This window comes from Chelonia mydas, chromosome 2 (assembly GCF_015237465.2).
Source record: "Chelonia mydas isolate rCheMyd1 chromosome 2, rCheMyd1.pri.v2, whole genome shotgun sequence".
Classification (NCBI taxonomy): Eukaryota; Metazoa; Chordata; order Testudines; family Cheloniidae; genus Chelonia; species Chelonia mydas.
Window position 1 is genome coordinate 99,150,998 of NC_057850.1, and position 19,466 is coordinate 99,170,463.

At 39.8% G+C, this 19,466-nt stretch overlaps 1 protein-coding gene across 23 annotated transcripts in view; it reads right to left on the minus strand.

The window, feature by feature from the left end:
* The window catches only part of ZNF516 (zinc finger protein 516), a 131,989-nt gene extending 113,050 nt beyond the window's left edge, over positions 1 to 18,939 (minus strand). For 5 of the 23 annotated variants that reach the window (XM_037892956.2, XM_037892941.2, XM_037892950.2 and 2 more), the window contains exons 1-2: positions 14,557 to 14,950; positions 616 to 696 (exon numbers count right to left, since the gene is read on the minus strand). The gene's annotated coding sequence lies outside the window, so the exon portion shown is untranslated. Of the gene's footprint in view, positions 1 to 615; positions 697 to 9,126; positions 9,190 to 13,146; positions 13,185 to 14,444; positions 14,525 to 14,556; positions 14,983 to 18,668 lie in introns of those variants that run through there. The other 18 variants (XM_037892942.2, XM_037892947.2, XM_037892948.2 and 15 more) reach the window with 14 other exon arrangements.
* Positions 18,940 to 19,466: the final 527 nt, after the last annotated feature.

Sequence of the window (19,466 nt, forward strand, 5' to 3'; positions counted from 1 at the left end):
TGCCTTAGAGTACCTATTGGTTCTGATTAGCACCACACACCTTTATAGTTTGAATATAAATCTGTTACATTACTCTGTGTGTGTGTGTCTCTCTCTCTCTCCCCCCATAAATTGTAACAATTGCAATGTTAGGAAGTTTGTCCAGGTATAATCTTTAAAACTAAAGACTGGTAAAACCAATGCATATCTTCTGTAAAATGGAACTGTTTCTTATAGATGTAAAAAAAAGTCAACTCTTTTGCTCTTTTATCAAGACATGAAATGTGGAAAGCAAAATTCTGAACTATTGCAAGGTTCTTAAGTCACTATTAAATTGAATCCTTGCCTTTGGCATTTACTGTATTGTACATTTACTGCTGGTCTCCTGAGCAAGTACATTTCTCTGATGTTACTTAACAAGTTATTCTTTTGTCATATTCTAGCAACTAAAGAAAATATACAGCATGTCTGTGCCATGATGACATCTTTAGGCAAACAATGTTACCCTAGCTCTTCTCATTTCCTAAACCTGTATTTCATTCATGTGCCATTTTTTATTTCATAATTAACCAGCTCCTACTTCATTCACATAACACACATATATACCTCCCGTATACACAGAGGAACAAAACTTACCCTTAGTTACACCCCTCCAATTTCAATGAGGTTGTCGGCATGTAACCAAGGACAGAAATTTGGCCAGACAGAAAGAAGGGCCTGGGAGGGGGAAAAGGGAAGAAAAGGAATATTTATTTTTATCTTTTACTCAGTTTCAGATAACTGTGTAACAACAGATTGTATTTTTCATGTACTATGTATGAGATTTTTACATACACGTTCCTCAGTTCCATTTTTAAATGATTGCTGATGCTGGTGGCAGAAGTGAAAACAACATGCAAATCTCACACTTGTAAGAGTACAGCCCTGTAATACTAAAGCTCTTTTTGAAGGAAATACCAATACAAGGACTACTGAGCAATTTTACCCCCACTTAGGACAGGACCGTGCAATCATTACTGAAACTGGCGAGCACTTTCTCATGAGAAGTCCCATTGAAGTCAATGGGACTACTCATGTGAGTAGTAAGTACTCACTAATGTCAGTAAGGGCTACACAGTCAAGCCCTTGAATTTCATATTTTTTGTGTGCGTATGCACACAGAAGAATATGCGCTCACACAAAAGGGCCAAGTTCAGCAGTGATGTGTGTGGTAGTGTAAATTACACACCTGGAATAAATGAGATCAGAATTACGATCAGAAAGGGAGTTTAAATTACACTGATTTTGTATTCCATGGGAACCAAATTCAGCACCTACAGAAAAGGGAGTAAGCAAAGTTTGCCCTTGCTTACACCAGGACTACATCTGGGAGTGCTGAAGATGATGCAAGTTACATTGAAACCTGGAGTCCTCCATTATCTTATCTCTTCCTCTTAATTAGTTTTCCTGCTACAAGTGGCTACCTGCCCCCACCGCATCTTCTGTACGCATATAGATTATGCTCATTTTGCAGACCTCGGACTAAATGCTGACTTCACTTATTCAGATGTAAATTTCAATTATACTACTGAAGTCAATGGAGTTATACCAATATAAATCTAGAGTAACTGAGCAGAAAACTTAGCTCCCAATCAATGCCAAATTGGTACAAATTCCACTATTTTGCAACAAGCACAAATTTCTGCCCAATTTTTAATTTACACCACTATTTACATCATCACTGAATTTGGCCCAAAGGCTGCCCAGGGAGTTCCACTGCTTTATTCCCATCTGCATCTGGTTCACAGAACGTACAGAAATGACCCATTGGTTCACTTCTATGTGAGGACTAAGTATGCTGCATAACCCACGAATATCCCGATATTATAAAAAAAAAGTTTCAATTGTTTAAAAGTTTCCATTCAAGTTTGAACAAAGATAGAAGGCTTGTGTACACCATACTACCCACTCTGAGCGTGCAAACACTTTGAGCCTACGTGAATGCATTCTACACAACAAGTCAAGCCCAATGTTTCCCCCTTCCTGCTCTTCAAAAAGTACTCTGTGCCCTTTCACTATGAAGCATGAAATCAGCCTCCTGGTATCTGGTAAACTCATTTCCTCAACAACCAAGATATTCAGGCATCTATCAAGTGTCTAAGCACCCCCCAACAGCAACAGAATAATCAGTTAAGGCCTCTCTATCATTCCTAGAAGTCCTAGGAACGATGTGATGGCACTCACACTCCCTGTGTGGCACCAGCTGATTTTTGAGAAAAACAGAAAGCATTTCCACAGCATGACCATCCAGATCGCGTTTGATGCCAGGAAGATTATTGACAAATGTCCAGGTTCCACAAACAGCACATCTTTCAAATGTCAGCATGGAGCCAGATATTTCACCATTCTCTGACTAACTGCTTGGTAAATGTACAGTAATTTTGAGATTACACAGATTTTATTTAATTTGTGATAGTTTAATACTAATTTGAAGAGGTCTTTGGTAATTACCAGCTATTTCTTAACATTTAACTTGATAGCAGATATGCCTTGAAGAATGTCAATGACACATTTAACAAATCCATATAACCACATGCACACAAAAGATACAGCCAGCAAGGGCAGGGACTGACTCTGACTTTGTGTATGTACATCACCTAGCTTTAGCACAATGGAGCTCTGTCCTGCTCTCAGTCATGGCCACTAGGAGCTACTAGAATACAAATAAGAAATAATCATAATTTAACTCCAACCAAGCCTAGTGGTTAGAAATGGAGCTTTTCTAATTGTCTAAAATGTTGAACTTGTGTCACACAGAAGTGTAGGTGTTTAGTGTGTAAGGGGTAAATGGTTGTGTTTAAGTGGGTTCTGCTGGATGATTGTTAATCAAGGGAATTTTTTTAAGTGGAAAAGGTTGTACCATGTTTATTGTTTTGTTATAGTTTATGTTTATAGCAATGTTATTACGATGATGTTATGAGAAAGACCAATGTTTCCTTCTTTCAACCGTCAATGTTTCTGGTTAGAGTTAGGGTTGTGAAGGGAAGTGGCATGTGTGGGTGGAGGATATGCAAAAGGTAATCACAACTGTAGATTTCAAAGATTGTGTGTGTACTTAACTAGTGACTCGACTCCTGATTTCTCTTAAGAATGAGTTGGTGGTATGAACTCTTGAGCAGCTGTAACTGGTGTTAACAAAAAAAAAAGTGTGTGTTTGATGAAACTTATTTAAGAAATCTCTGCAAATGCTAAACGTTACTCAGATGAATACAAGATAAGCATATACCCTGCCCCCCAACTGTACTCCTTCCCCTTGTTCCCCGGCACAGCCCAATTCCTCCCATAGCCTCCAGTGCATGACCCAGATTGCTCCCATTGCGCCACTTCATGCCTCCCTACAGCCCCACGCCTCAATACGCTTCCTCAACCCACAACCCCACCCCCACCCCGACTACTCAGGTTTCTATGTCAGTGTTTAAAAGCTGAATATGGCCAGAGAGGAGGAGTCATGGTGCAGACCAAGGGTGCATATGAAAGAGCAGGGCTGTGTGAGAATAGTATGTGAGGAGCAAGGAGCAGTGGGGAGAAGATCTATGTGCACTCTGATGAACCGTAAGTGAGCCATCAGAGATTATCTAAATTCTGATGAACCACTGGTGGTTAATCGAAGTGGAACTCCTCTCCATTCTCCCCACCACACACACACACACACCCCTGCTCTGGCCCCTCCTTCTATATGCACCACTCTCCCTCCCCTGCCCCCACCCCCCCAGATCTCCACTCCTCACCCTCCCCACTCTGCCCATTATTATTATGCATCAGTTGTATTACAGTAACACCTAGGAGTCCTAGTCACGGACCACATTCTCACTGGGCTAGGCACCATCCAAAACACAAGACAATCCAACAACCCCCTCCACACAGTGCTGCTGCATGGTGTGCCACAGAGCTCAGGTCAAGTGTCTCTACACTGGTGCCTAAATAAAGAGCCTCTGGGTTCCCGGAACAACCCCAGCAGCCCTGCATAGAAATGGATCCCACCCACAAGCATCTCCTATTAAATCATCCATTCACGCCAAAGCCTTGCTCAGACCCCACTCACTTTGCCTCCTCCCTCTCTTCCTTTACCTGCTGCTGCCCAAGCCCAGCTCCCTATTGGTGAGGTAGCAAAGGAAAGCTGGTGAGGTAGCAAAGCAAGCTTTCCGCACTGGAAAACAGAGGCAGCTGACAGAACCTGACAGTTCCATCAACTAATCTTGGCAGAGTTCTGTTAGTTTATCCTGAATGAGAGGAGTGACTGTGTGTGTTCAACTTCAGAATTTCAAAAGTGGCCTAGCTCCAAGATGTTATCAGAATGTGTGTGTCCTAGCATGGGAGAAGTGTGGGCTCCTCTAGCTAAACAACCACTGTCCGCACAAACCCCAAAGGAATATGAGAAAATCAGAGTAAAGTTGGTTTGTTTTGGTGGGGGGGAGAGGGGTTGAAAAAAAAATTTGTGTTTCTTCTGCAAAGGTAGCAAGTATTTTCTTTTTCAAAAGTTACTGAGGAAAATTCAATTGTCCTATGAAGAATTATTGTGCCAAAAGTGGAGAGTAAATTCAATCACAGCGTGAAGCAGATGGATTTCAGCCTTTTAAATGCCATGCACTTCCTTAAAATACATTCAGCAAACCCAAGTGAAAGGACAACAAAAATGTGCTTGATGTCTGATATCCTGTTAGTTGTCACATATCTCCTTGTCTCTTCCCTTTATTTAGAGATGTGAGAAAAGCATGCATCTTCTTGAAAAGGGGAAAGAGAAGACAAAGGCCCCCAGACTGTAACCTCTCTCTCGAGACTTATGTGACCCAAATGGCACTGTTCCCATCTTAGAATTGGCTGAGAGAATGAAGGCTCCCCATATGCTGCTTAATAACCTGACAGTCTACATAATTAGGTTATGGAAGAGATAGGACCCAAGCCAAAATTCAGGCAGACTTGTTGTTCCTGCCATTACCCTGAACCCTGTCAAAGAAAAACTAATCTCTCACTGTGTTCATTTTGCTCTCTCTACGTCTGATCTCCTGTACTCCAGAGTTGCAAAATTCACACACTGTACCCAAAAGAGCAAGGTTAACCATCTATCTCCTCCTACACTCTTTGAGGATGCAAGCCTTGATCCTTCTCATCACTCTAAGAGGGCTGCTCCTTCAAAATAACTAAAAATGTTGAATGTTTTCAGGAGTATTAGATTTTTAATTAGAAGAAAAAGGAGACTGGTATTAAAAAGGCAAGGAATTAACTTTTATGACACTTCTCAAGGACTCCACTCCTTTTCCTCCCCTCAAACTACTCAACTCGCTAATGTCCTTGCAGCTATTCATTCATCTAACATGAGAACAAGTAAATTTGGCAGCCCAACCTCCAGCTTTCTGTGCAGCAACCCTGATCTTCCACTTTCCGTCTAAACCACTTTGAGATTTCTTTGCTTGCACTGGAATCCTGCCCTTCTTCTCTTGTAAGAGCCAAACTATTAGAGAACAATTAGGATTTTGTCTAGTGTGTGAATCTTCCTTGCAGTGCTCCAGACGCGTCTAAGTAGTATCATACTTGGCAGTTTTCTTTATCTGCCATTTCACTTCCAGTGGCAAACAACTGCATTTCCCCAATGTAGCTAATAGTGAAAAGCCTATAGACTACAGATCAGCGCAAGGCAGTAAAGTGAAAGCAACAGTATCTCCCAAGACAAGCATAGAAAGATGCAGCAAATATCTGAAGGACTCCATTGTGACTCCTCTCGGTCAGGGAGACTCTCAGAATGTGCCAGTTTATACCAAGTGTTGTATGCATAAGCACAGAGGCGCATGTGACCTATAATGTAAGTATGAATGGTAAAAACATGAAATATTGGTACATTGGAAGAGACTTTTATGTATAAAAATTAGACGATAGCACACAAGAGTCACTCTTTAAAACAACCAACCCTCCATACCTCAAACCCCTTGTCCAAGTTCATACCAAGACCTCCCTCCCAGGGGTGAAAGTAGGCCTGTACAGGCTGCTACAGCATGCCGGTAAGAAGCCGGTACCAGCCTGTATGCAGCGCTTTAACATCACTGCCCCTTTTGCACTCCTCGGGCCGGTGACTGGGGTAGGGGAGGCAGCTGCCCTGGGGCCGGCAATTTAAAAGGTCCCAGGGCTCACAGTCGCCGCTGCCACGATAGCAGCTGGGGCAGAGCGGGCCAGCCAGTGTGGATGGGCTGGCTCAGGGAAACTGACCCCCCCAGCCCCGCCCCTTCCACCCGAGGCCCCGCCCCTTCCGGGGGCTTGGAGCTGGTCCCAATAATGGTAAGAGTTTAATATTACTTTTACTCCTGCCCCCTCCACTCTCAGCTAGCTGGGACTCCCCAGTCAGCAAAATGGAAAGGGCAGAGTGATCACCATTCCTTGACACCTGTTCATAACTCTCTTCCTCCTCTGGGGTTGTGACTCGCAAGTTGAGAACCACTGGTTTAAAAGAATGTGCACATTATTTTGATTATCAGAAGCACGCAACGCATGCTAAGGTTCTGCAAAAAAACAAATAAAGACACAGGCCAAAAATTTCAGCACTAAAATTAAACATTTAAATAGATGGCCTGATTTTCAGAGATGCCAAGCACTTATAGCTTCCATTCCTCAGCACCTCAGAAAGTCAGATCACCTGTTTGGTACCCAAATACTATAAGCATCCACTTTGGAAAATTCTGGCCACAGCGGATGCCCATCTAAATAAGTATTGAAAAGTTATCTGACATTGCTTTTAATATTTAAAATAACTGTGTGTGGAATATTAGCAGTCCCAACACAATTTACTTTTGTAGTACAAATACAGAGCAACCTATAATCACTAATCAACCTAGAAAATAACTGACTGATAAACCAATCCGTTTGTAATACCATTAACAGATTCTGGCTTCTCTATCAACAGGGTAATTTGCTGAGACCACTTTTAATCCCTACCACTAAACTATTAATCCCCACGACTTTCATGTAGTATTGTTTTCTAACTTTGCCCAAGATTTACCAAATAGTTTTGTGACTCATTAAAAACTAGCTGAATAAATAACAGTAGCAAAAACACCCCTGTTGACATTACAGAATTCAGAGACTCCAATTCCTCCGTTGATCCCTTCAAGACTGTTACTTTCTAATTGGAAGGAACCATTCAGAAGTGAAGCTGTATATCTGTCAAGTCATTTGACACCTGGTGTGCACTGTTCATGATAACATGATCTCTCCAATATGCTTGGCATTATGAAAAATAGTGAATTATTTCATCATACCACTTATGGTCATGCCAAAGGCATGGATGTTTCTACTAAAATCAATTTCAATGTAATGGAACCAGGGTTATCAACATTAATTGTGGTATTTTCTCAAACTGGCATTAAAACATTCCTCTAGTATCATTGTTAATGTCAATATAAATTATGTATCACGGTTCATAGCGTTCACTTACAGAGGTAAAACTCATCTAGAAAATAAGAAAAGGAACCAGGGCTTATCTACATGCAGCATGTATTTTTTCTGTCCCTACAGGTTTTCCTGAAAATCAATGAACACACATTTATCTTTTTTTTCCCTTGAAATACGTTGTCCCTGAAATCAACATTAATATTACTATTAAATATAGTGTCAACAAGGTATCGCTGTTAAACAACAATAGGGAGGACACTGCAAGGGACCAGGTATGAAAATATATGAAACCTGTAGTGGCATTCAAGGAGACATCAAGAGGACAGCATAATGCTGTGGAGTACAGATTCTCCCCAATGCACACCTCAATGGTTTCAAAACTGGAGGGAGGTTGAAAATCTTATTTCATGTTTTATTTTACTGAGGTTAACAGAAGTATTATACAGAGCTCTTCCAATGATCTAAGAAGTGTACCATGTACTTACAATCACTATAGTACAAATTAATTTATTAAGAATACAATCTGAAACTACAAGAAGCCAACGTATCTTTTATACAGTGCACCATTACAGATATGTTGGAATATTTTTCTACTCAAGGGTATACTTTAAGGCCACAAAAGACCTCACTAAGGGACAGACTATGAACCCCTTACACATGCTGGAGAGCAAATGGATTACTCATACAAGTAGTTCCACTGAGATCAATGGGACTACTTTATGTAAGTAACTAAATGTCGCCAACTCTGACAATTTTATCACGAGTCTAATAATATTTGGTGTTTCATTAAAGTCCGAATTCTCGGAGTCAAATAACTATAGGAGAATTTCAGCTTTTACTGTAAAAGTATCTAGCCCTCATGGCTGCAGTGAAGACTGAAAATGTGAGCCCTAAAGGCTCAAAAAATCAAAAAGGAAACAAAAGAACTCAAAATGTATTTTCTTTAAAAGTAAAAAAATAAAAAAATCCCATGATTTTTGGGGAGCTGACTGATGGTTTTATAATACTTGGAGTTGGTAATAATGGTCTGCTCACCAACATACGTACTTCACAGTCTAACCCAAAATGAACAAGAATGCACCTTTTAAAATGGGCAGACTATTGGGGCACTAAAACTAAGTCTTGCTTAGCATATCCTCAGCCATCAAAGGAGTAGCTCTAGTTTCAGCCAGCAGAGACTGCAACATCTCACCCTGGAACTCTTGACACCATGTTGTGTCACTGACTATTGTGAATAAGTCTTCCCACAAATCATTTCAACATTCAGAGCTGGATTATTCTTTAAGGAAATTATTTGAGAGAGAATAAAAAAAAATGCTTACTCATTAACCTAGTATCATTGTAACAGCAAACTACAACTGCTAAACCCAGAGTTCCATTGCACAACCTTAAAAGCATCATTTACTGTACTAGATTTCAGACAAAGAACATTTTGAAGTACTGAAATAAATCAACACTTAAATGCAACTCCTAGTCAGTTCATATAATATGGGTTAAATGCTACCATATGGTGAAGAAACACACATGCTGCCCTTTTTAAAACAAAGAACATGAATAATTTCCTTTAAAAAATCTATTTTTAACATGACAAGCATGGAAAATGTTTTTAATTTTAACTATAACTGTGATCAAGACACATTTTGGAAAGTGTCATACTACTGGAAAAAACTCTGAAACCTGAGGAATGTTTTAAATCAGGGTTGATAAATAAATTAAAAATAAAAACAGCACCTCAATTTCCATCGTCTGTCACAGTATGTCCTGAAAGCTAACACCATTTCCCTGCTCACCATCCTTTTAAATGAACAGAGGGGGAAAAAATTAATAATAGTGCAGCCATATCAAGGAGCCTGATCTGACATGAGCAAAAGTGACATGCCAACTCAATAGTCTTCCTTTTACTTTACCTGCTGGAAAAGAAAAATATGTACGTGTGCCTTGAAAACACTAAAATACATTAGTTGGTCTTATTTTCAGCAAACATTTAGATCCAGAACTGCCTGATGAATTGATCTTTCATATCTTCTTTACATTTTTTTCAGTAATTTCATGAAATATATTATTTCATTAGCTACTGACCAAAAAAAAAAAAAACCCAGAAGCAATCTATCAGAGTGAATATATATGAAATAGATGTAGTGTCGCTGGAGTAAATGCTACTGTTTTGTTGTTTTTTTTAAATAACCTGTATCCAGCCATTACCCTGTGTGTTAAGTATTTGTTTTCATCACTGCAGTATATACTAAACATGTCTAAATTCTAAAAATAGTTGCAGATTGCAATTGTACATGCTTTGTAGTTTCCATTTCATTTTGAAAAAAAAAAATTAAAAGCTAGATCACTTCAGAAACTGCACTTAAAATTTTTGGGAGTCACAAAATTATACTACTTTACAATTTGGAAATGTGCTGGTGGAAAAGATTTCCTTCTAGACATAAGCATGACAGCCACCATGTGGAAATGAAAGCTCAAATGCCAGACAGCAAGATGTAAAGAAAACGGACAGACAAGAGAGAGACAATATGCATTTCTTAGAGATTTGAAATGTATTTAGTAACTGTATAAACTTTAATGAGAAGCAAAGCACTATGTGCCAAATTGTGTTCCCCCATACATCAATGTAAATTCAGAGTAACATTGGATTTACACCGGTACACATGACAGCAAAATTTGGGCTATAACTTCTATATCTGGCTATTGTAAAATGTAGACTTTCTTAAGCAAGTATTAAATATAATATTCTACTGATGATACTAATTCAATTATTTCCAATAAGTCATCATTTTAGTGAAAGGCTAGCAAAAGTCAAAATACTTTTTAAATACTCAGCTCAAAGTAAGTAATTTTGAATCCACATTAAAAGCCTCTGTTCATTCATCCCGTAAGGTTTTAAACAATTTAGACCACTGAATTCATTAACAACCATAAATATGTAACTTTATCATCATGTAAATAGACAAACAGAGTTTGCCAATATCCCTTTAAAACATAGTAACACATGCATAATATCCTGAGACTGTTTGCATAAGAACTGTTGTTGTAATCCAGCTTCTGGAATGGAGGGAGAAACTGTTTACAGGAAATGTGTACCGATTTTGATGTAGCTCTACTGATACCTGAGTTAAGGTGTAAACAGCAATAGCAAAATTAATCATCAATGTTGGGTAATCATCATCAGTGGCCTCAGACAGGAAAGCAGGTTTAGCAAGCCAAGAAACAGGACATTTGCAGGATTACAGTCAGGTAATGAAAGTAAACACATGCACGCAAGTACTACAATACTAATGAAACCTATAGCAATGTTAACTACCTGAACCATGATCCACTAGTACATTTTAGAGCAGGCTCAGTAATACCAAGGTTATTAAAATCATTTCTGCTGAGAGAGTTTTTAGTACAAATCTTGGGAAACAGAGGGTTCCATTTTTTTCTTTTAAGAAATTAAGGGCTAAATTCTGCTCTCATTTATGCCCATGTAACTCCAGAGTAACTGCATTGATTACAGAGGAGTTACTGTGCAATTACACTGGTGTAACCCAAAAGAGAATTTTGCCCTAAGTGACTGAATCATAACAGCTTTATCCTAGCACTGAAATGTATAAACATTTACATCATGTAAGATGTCTGCTTTGAAAAAGGAATGTTGCTGCAAGGTTCAAATATTTATATTGCAGATGTCTAATCAAATAAATTTGACTTTCTGCTGTTTTTTGCCATCCAGTCATTAATTATCTGGATGCAGTTTATGGCTACAGAAAAAGTAAGTTAAGATAGCTCATAGTTTCCAAGCTACCATGGTTCCAAACAGTTGGAATCTCCGCTACTGAAATAGAGCGCAATTTTACCCTGAGAGATACACTCATGCAACTCCCACTGAAGTCAACAGGAGCAGAGGATATGTATATCAGAGGACAGCTAGGCAACAAGCAAGTATAAAAAGGCTCATACATTCTTGCCAAACTGACAAACAATACACAGTTATGAAAAGAACAACAGTGGGGTTTTTTTAATGCCATTTCTGGTAGAAATCTAATACATGTTCATCCTTAAAACGCATACATGTACACATTCACACTTGTGTCTTGAAAATGTAAACAAGCACATTTTACAAGTTAAATACATAGGCTCAAGCAAGTTTCTTCCTGCTGAATGCAATCAAGTTTGTATTTCAGCTTCCTATTGTTATGGTGTTAAGACATAATGCAGCTGGACATCCTAAACACAATTTTCTAATCTGAATATGGGATCTACAAACTTCAGTCAAGATCCTTTGAAGACTTACACACTTGCTTTTTTTTAAAACACATTGTGAATCATCCCAATTAAGTAAATGTTGTGTAAAGTTAAGGGTATGAATAAGTCTTTGCGGTACTGGGGCCCTCCAAAGCTATTACTGACTTTAGTGGGCTTTGGATCAAGCCCTTAATAAGTATGGTAATTATATTTTCTTTCACAGGGGTAGGAAAAAAATCACAGTGTAAAAGTAATCGGGCTGGATCCTCAGCTGGTATAAACTGGTGTAACTCCATTAAAGTCAATGGAGCTAAATGAATGTACACCAGCTGGGGATTTGGCCCACTGCACTTAATGACCTTAACAAAGCTAAATAAATAGACTGCCCAAAGTTTACAAAAGTTAGCATCTACGTCATTCATCTGATTATACTCCTCCAGTCTGTCATATATCGTGCCATCTGATGTATGCTACACAAACGTCACCAAGAAAGTATATTTTAAAAGGTTCTTATTTTTCACTCAAGCAAGGCATATTGGTTCCCCTCCCTCCTTCTCAAATAATTCTGAAATATTTGGGGGGGGGGGAAAGTCTCTATGTTTGCTGGAGTAAAGCCAAATGGAGAAAAGTTGCAGTTAAAAGGCAGTTAGACCAGGAAAGAACATTTAGACCAGGGGTTCTCAAACTGGGGGTCGGGACCCCTCAGGGGATCACAAGGTTATTACATGGGGGGGAGTCGCAAGCTGTTAGCTTGCCCCACTTTGCCTCCAGCATTTATAATAGCGTTAAATATGTAAAGAAGTGTTTTTAATTTAAAAGGTGGGGGGGGGTCACACACAGAGGCTTGGTATGTGAAAGGGGTCACCAGTACAAAAGTTTGAGAACCACTGATTTAGAATGATGACAATCATTTTTATCTGGTCACTGAAAATTCCTGTGATGATAATTGGTCTTGTTAGATCTTGGTGATGGCACTGTGCTATGACTACTTATAGGAAAATCAGATGTAGCTACATATTTTTTAAAGGTGATATTCACTGTGTCGGGAAACTTTAATCTATATAAGTTAAATGTCACCGCTGTAACTCCATTCCAGGCAGCAAGTCAGTTATTGAGGTCATAACAATAGATAGCATTAATACTAGTGATGTAAACTATTTTCATTTTCCCAGAGTACTGAGATCAGTCATATTTACTGAGAGACTGCAGCTCTTGATGCATATTGTTTTAGTAATGTTTAGCAATTTAAAAGGTCATGATGAGCTATAAAACCTCTCTGAAAGAACCTATGCTAATTTATGAGCACCACTTCTTTGTTGATATACAACAAGTGTTGGACACCCATCTGTTATATCAGTCAGTGTTTTACGACCAGGTTATTCTCAAATATCTTTAAATTTTCTCTCAGCTTTTTTCTATCAGCACCGTACAACTACTTCAGATTAATGCAATCTTATCACAGTTTGGGGTTTGATTTTTTTCATTAGTAATGCAGAATCTGTAATAATACTTGCTAACCAAGATACCACATCATCGGACTATAAAGGATCAAGACCCTGCAAATAAATTCAGAAGAGGATTATTAGATATAACTGAAAAGAATCTTTTATAATGTCTGAGAACTAGTGAAGGTATACATAATACCACTATTTCAAAGTAAACCAAATATACATGCAGATCACTTTTATTACCCAGAGCTTATTCAAGATGGCTATGGCAGTTATTCTTGTGAAACTAAAGATGTCTCCTTGAATAACTGAACTGTAATACTAATTACACCACAGGTGTTCCTATACAACTTCAGCTTCCAGTTTTAGTAGAAAAACCTCAGATAAATTCCATTCTTTATCTCTTCTCAGCACCTGACAGAGTACATTCAACTTATATATATATATATATACACACACACACACAAAAGCATAAACAGGACAGTTTATTTCAGGTTTTGTTTTGACACAACTAAAGGACATGTTGACAGAAAATGAAGCAACACTACACAAATGAGGGCTTTTTCCCTTCTACAGCAACCAAAACATATGCATGATGCCTATGTTACCTAGGCATCAAAAATATTTGAAGAGCTTATACAAATATTTATCTGGTACATGAAAAACAGTTTCATTCTGATTACTGTACAGACAAGATTTTACTGGGGAAAGGAACATAATTATTGCCTTCAGCTTGAGAGAACAATTTTAAATGGCATTTACTTCACATCTATGTGATTAATGGACATCACTACATGAAATGAAGTATCTTTGTTTTAGTGTGACATTTTGGAGTTAATAGCATTTAAAAAAATGGATTCCACTTTTAAGTGTCTCCTGGGCATTCCAGCTAGAGAACACTTGAAACCAAACTATAAAAGTCCTCCCTTCACTAACGAGAAAGTGGCACCATAATATTGAAAGATAAAGGCTTTCTGTGACTCACTCATAGAGTAGAACTAATCAGAACTTGTGTCAGTTCATCTGTGTTATCAGAGCTTTAAAAATATTTTTTTTAAAAAGACCAAGAGTGTAATGTGAACGCAGGAAAACTGCAATTCAGCTACCATCCTTCCCCTTTGTTTTGCAGAACTACACTGTATTAGTGCCTTATCCCACGCCCAGAAATAAATCTGGGTTCCTTGCAAGCAAGTTTCATCTGTCCACAGACAGAGAGCGCGATGTTTCTCTCTGTTTCACCCCCTCCTCCCCATCCCCTTCCCTCAAGCTTTCCAAATCGATACATTGTCAGGAATAAACTCCATCCCTGCCATCAGAACAAACTGCCCCTCTTGTCAGCAACACCACCAAGCCGGTTTGAATACTTACGTAATTATTTCTGGGCACGCCACGCCTTGCAACAAGTCTCCCCCCGGCCACCCCACCCCCCCCTTCCCCTTCAACAATAACAAACTGGAGTTTAAAATAGAAAGTAAATTACCTTGCACGCCACTATGCTGCACCAGCAACGAGATCCCCACGTAATCCAATAGGGCAGCGCTGGGGCCGCCTGAGCTCAACTGCCCCCTCCCTCGCCTCCTCAAAACGTTCCTCCTCCATTAATTGCGCCTCCCTGGATCTCTCCGAGCCCCCCCCCCCCGAGTTGTGTTTTCCTCTCCTCTCGGCGCCTGTTTCTCCTGACAGATCCCTGCCTGCCTCTGCCTTTGTTAAGGGCTAGAAGTTGAGGGGTGGCTGCTTCCCCTCTGCCTCTTTAACTTCTTGTGTTACAGTGCATGGCTGTGACGTCCTGGCTACATTATAAAGGCGGACAACTGAATGCAAGAGCTGCCTGAGCCAAACTCCTCCCTGCTTCCCTCCCTCGGCACTGAACACACAGCAACAAGCTGCTGCTGGGGTTGGCCCGCTCCCCTCCTGCGGCCAGCCCAGGTACAAACCCTCCCCTTCTCTCTCACACACACCTTCCAGCCACATCAGCCCTGCAAAACCACCTCGACCACAGCAACAAATCTTAAAGCCGTTGCAGTCTTTGTTGCATTCGTGTTCTGCAGCTCCCTGGCCTCCTCCAGGCGATGCAGGCTATTAATGCAACACAGGAATGCAACGGTCAAGACAAAGTCGAGCAATTGCCTTTCCCATCCCGACAAGGCTCTCTGAAAGCACCAGACCCATGGGGTTGGGGAGAAGAGGAGGGGCACAAAGGTAATCTGGTATTATAAAATGGGCTGAATAGGAGTAAAAGTCTTCCACGTTGTGGTGTTCAAATCCGTTTTAAAATTGTTCAGCTCTTTTTTTTTTTTTTTTTTAAAGTTAAATATGTGGCTGCCAAGTCGAGTTAATGAAAAACCCTTTGGTAGTTAACTCATTTAGTGCAGCAGGCATGAAATAAAGCATGTGGCACAAGGCCAAAGAATAAAGGTTCCTCTTTGGACATCCTCTGGGCTCCCTCTCCAAGGAGTGATTCTGGCCATCTCCGGAGTGAATTGGGAAGTTGTTTTATACAAAAGGTTGCATTTAGTCCTTTAACAGTCCTACCTCTAACCCACCCATCCTTTTACCGCAATTACACAACATGAGAGAACTCAACAGATAAATGACAATCCACCCCTAAGTACAGAAAATGCTAAACTCTAACTGAAGGTCTGGATCACTGCACTTACAAGTAGCACATTCTTGATACACCAAACAAAAATAAAATTATAACATCAATATTTGGAGCGAAGTTAGGGTAGAGGATTAACTAAGCACAAAACCTGGTATGGTTCATGACAGGCATTCCTTTACTGAATGTGCCTATTGTGTAGTCTAGAAATGACCATTATTCAGAGTCTGTTGGTCAGCAGCATTTTTATTCTATTGGAGCAATGAGCTTTAAATTCAAGGATTTGCACTGAACTAAATATTTACTCTGTCCCCCTCAAAAAAAAAAAAAACTTTACAAGAACTTCAGAAAGTTTGAGACATGATAATTTTGTTTTACTTCCCAGTATGAAAGACCTCTCTAATTTTTCAGCAGCAATCTTCTCTGAAATCAATGAGGAATTCTGTCTAAAAATCGATTGCTCCATAGGGCCCAAAGTGATTTTCATAAGAGCACTCTGCAGCCACTTTAAAAAAAATAATGTACTGTGAAGATTGCTAAAAGATATAAACAACAATGATGACCTGAGAATGGGTGTAACTCTTGGACTTCAATACACCATTTGCCTCACATAGGTATGACTGCAACGCTGTTGTAAAAATATAGCCAGAAATCATTTTATATTTCTTCTCCTCCAGCAGGTCTCAACTTGTAACTTGAAATCTCCTCATATGCTGACTCTTTACATATTCATTATTATGGACCTAACAGAGGTATACGGTTGTCTTGTATGAGATTTGATGTACCTATGCAGATTTCTATCTATCCACACACACACACCAAGGTATGTGTAAATAAATAAAGCAGCCTGGTTCTAGGTCTGAGCAGTAACAGAAACGCACTCAGAGCTATGGAGAGGAAGAAGTGGCGATTGGAGGCTTGGGCTGTCAATCACAGCTAGAGGGTAGGCAGATGCAAAGCAGAGAGCTACTTTGCATCGGCGTTTCCTATTCTTCTTTGCCACTGTCTCAGTTAATGACAAAACAACCCCAGAGCTTAGGAAACTTAGCCATTTGCACGGAAAGAGTTGGTGTCCTTTAACAATACTGGAGATGGAAAACATTCATTACTGCTTCAGTGGGGGAGGAGGAGATGGAGAACATTTAGCAATAGGGAATGGAAAGAAGAAGAAGAAGCAGAAAAAGGGGGTGGGAGGAAGAGGAGGGAGAGTTGTGCCTCTCCTTAAAAAGGGACTTTGACCTTATAATGATCTCCGAAGGTCTCTGAATTAAATATTTTTGTCACAGGTCAGATTATAACACACACAGACTGCAACTAACTCATTAGTCTAAATTCATTATTTAATCATCCGCCCAGCAGTCGTGTTTCCTTAAGAAAGGACTGACCTATTTTTGGCTGTAGATAAACGATCATGTTAACAGATGTTAATCTTGTAATCTGTTTTTCCTGTAAGCACTTCACATTTCAGACATTACAAAAAAAACTCTCTCACACGACTTGACGTCACGATTCAGTTTTTATAAAAAATCTTGCAATGGTTTCAAAGACATTAAATCTTTTTCACTTTATAAATGCTGATTTGTTCTGCCTCAACTCCCACAGGCTTTTATTTGCATTTCAAATTCCACAGGTTACACCAGTCGCCTTTTCAGAAAATGTAAACCAACAATAAGGCAGCAAATATGGGGTTGGGGGTGGAATCCTGCATCTGGATTAAATAAAGACCAGGGTTCATGTTTAGGAAGAAGTCTGAACAAATTTATTTTTGAACATCTAGTGTCCAAGTGGCTCTTTAGCTATATGCGTAATGGACATAGACACACAATGCACATTCCCCAGAAGATACTTGTCTACTGCTGGGAGCTTATTAACGCTCATAACAAATGGTGCTGACTCCTAACCAGCACTTTTCAGTTTAAAAGCCAGGGTTTCTCGGGAGTAGTTAATTGGAGAGGTTAGCTGGTTTTAGAGCAAAAACAACAGGGTGACTGTCATTCTGCACAAGTTTCCAGACACATTCAGCCTATGGTAATATCCCAACTTGTTCTCTTATCACAGAGTTTAGCCAAAGTTTCTTAAACTTGTCGAAGCATCTTAATTCAAATTAGGTTCGCAACTATTTGGTATGCTAATTCTCACTGGAGATAGTGGGAGAAGGAGGGGGAAAGGGGGAGGAGGAAAGCTTTCATCGCACAAAATGTCTGGAAATGCGTTATTTCTACTCTTCTTTCTCTGTGTGTCCTTTTTAAAAAATATAAACATTCAACTCCCACCCCCATCCCCACCCCAGGGGCTATTTTCATCTTCTGGAAGTAATTGCTACACATTGTCCTTCAAGCCCTTCTCAGCGTTCCAGTGTCTATCCGTGAATACTTGTTTTCCACCCCCACCCGCCCCAACTTCCTTTGATAAGCTGTGTACTTCTTTTAATGTTTATCATTGAGTTATATACGCGCAGCTGAAGGGAGTGCAACTAAAAAATGAAGGGAAAACACACACACACACCCCAGGCATCAAGCATTTCATGCATATTCTGAATCAATACTACCCAGCAAAAATCCTTAATAATTTAAGTAGCGACTCGAGGCTCAAAAACTTGAAGTCCCATCACCCACCTTCATTAGCCAAAGCATTTTACTTTAAAGTAAGGCAATTTGTTCTTTGTTTCTTCATGGATGAATATAGCATTCAAGCTCTTTTTCCCCCCACCCCCGCCTTTGACGAAGTGTACAAAGCCAAAAGGCTCATACAGCCCATAAATTCCCCCAACAGCACCACCACTGCAGTAACAATGATCTCTTTCTCGGCAAACAGTACAAAGTTACCATTTTTAAATCCCTTAAATTACAGAGTAAGACTAACCATTCATTGGAAAAGCGAAGTTTTTCCCACGGGCGTATTCAGAGGATCCACATCCCCCCAAACCGCCCCCCCCAAAAAAGAAAAAGATCCTACGGAGATTTTTCCCCACTCCACCCCACCCTGTGCCTTACCTCGTTCGCGTAAGGTAATAATATTTGGGAAAGGACACACAGACAAACAAGAATCTGAAGGTGAAACCATGCGCTGAATGCAATAAGGAAAGAACTGCACATGATTCACTGCGCCAGCTCCACTCCTGCGGACGGGGGGGCGACTTGCAAACCCTCTATGCCAAGCCCCAACCCAGGGGCCCCTTCAGCGCCAAACTTTCCCTTGCCCTTTGGCCAGCCGGGGCTGCTTTGACTACCAGACCAAAGACCGAGCCTGGCTTTGGCGAATCCCAGTTGTTTTTCGTTGGCTTCCTCCAATGTATAGGTTGATGTCTTCCCCCAGATGGGAGAATGGTCTGTCCTATATTAAATGCACACACTATCTACTATTGTCTCATCAGCAAAGTTCTGGTACAATGCGGGGAAAGTCTAGATGCTCGAAATGAGTCATATACAAATAATTATTCCACTAATAGGACTGAATCATTATCAGATTTGTTATGTATCTCACCTTCTTTCAAATGACTAAAACATTCAGGAGCTGAATTACTGGAAGCTATCATAGAGGTGGATATTTGTGTGTGTGTTTGTGTGTGTGTGTGTATTGTTTTGTGTGAAAAGTTATGTTTGTGCAAACTACTATACACTCCCCACATATCTAAGCTCTGAAATGTAAGAGCTTGGAGTTGCTCCAGATGCATTTCTATTAGAAACATCCTTTTTTTTTTTTTAGCTCCACTGGTAAAATATTTATAGATTTATTCAAATGCACAGTAACAAAAACATTAAAGTCCTCAATCAAGATCAAAGGGTAATGGT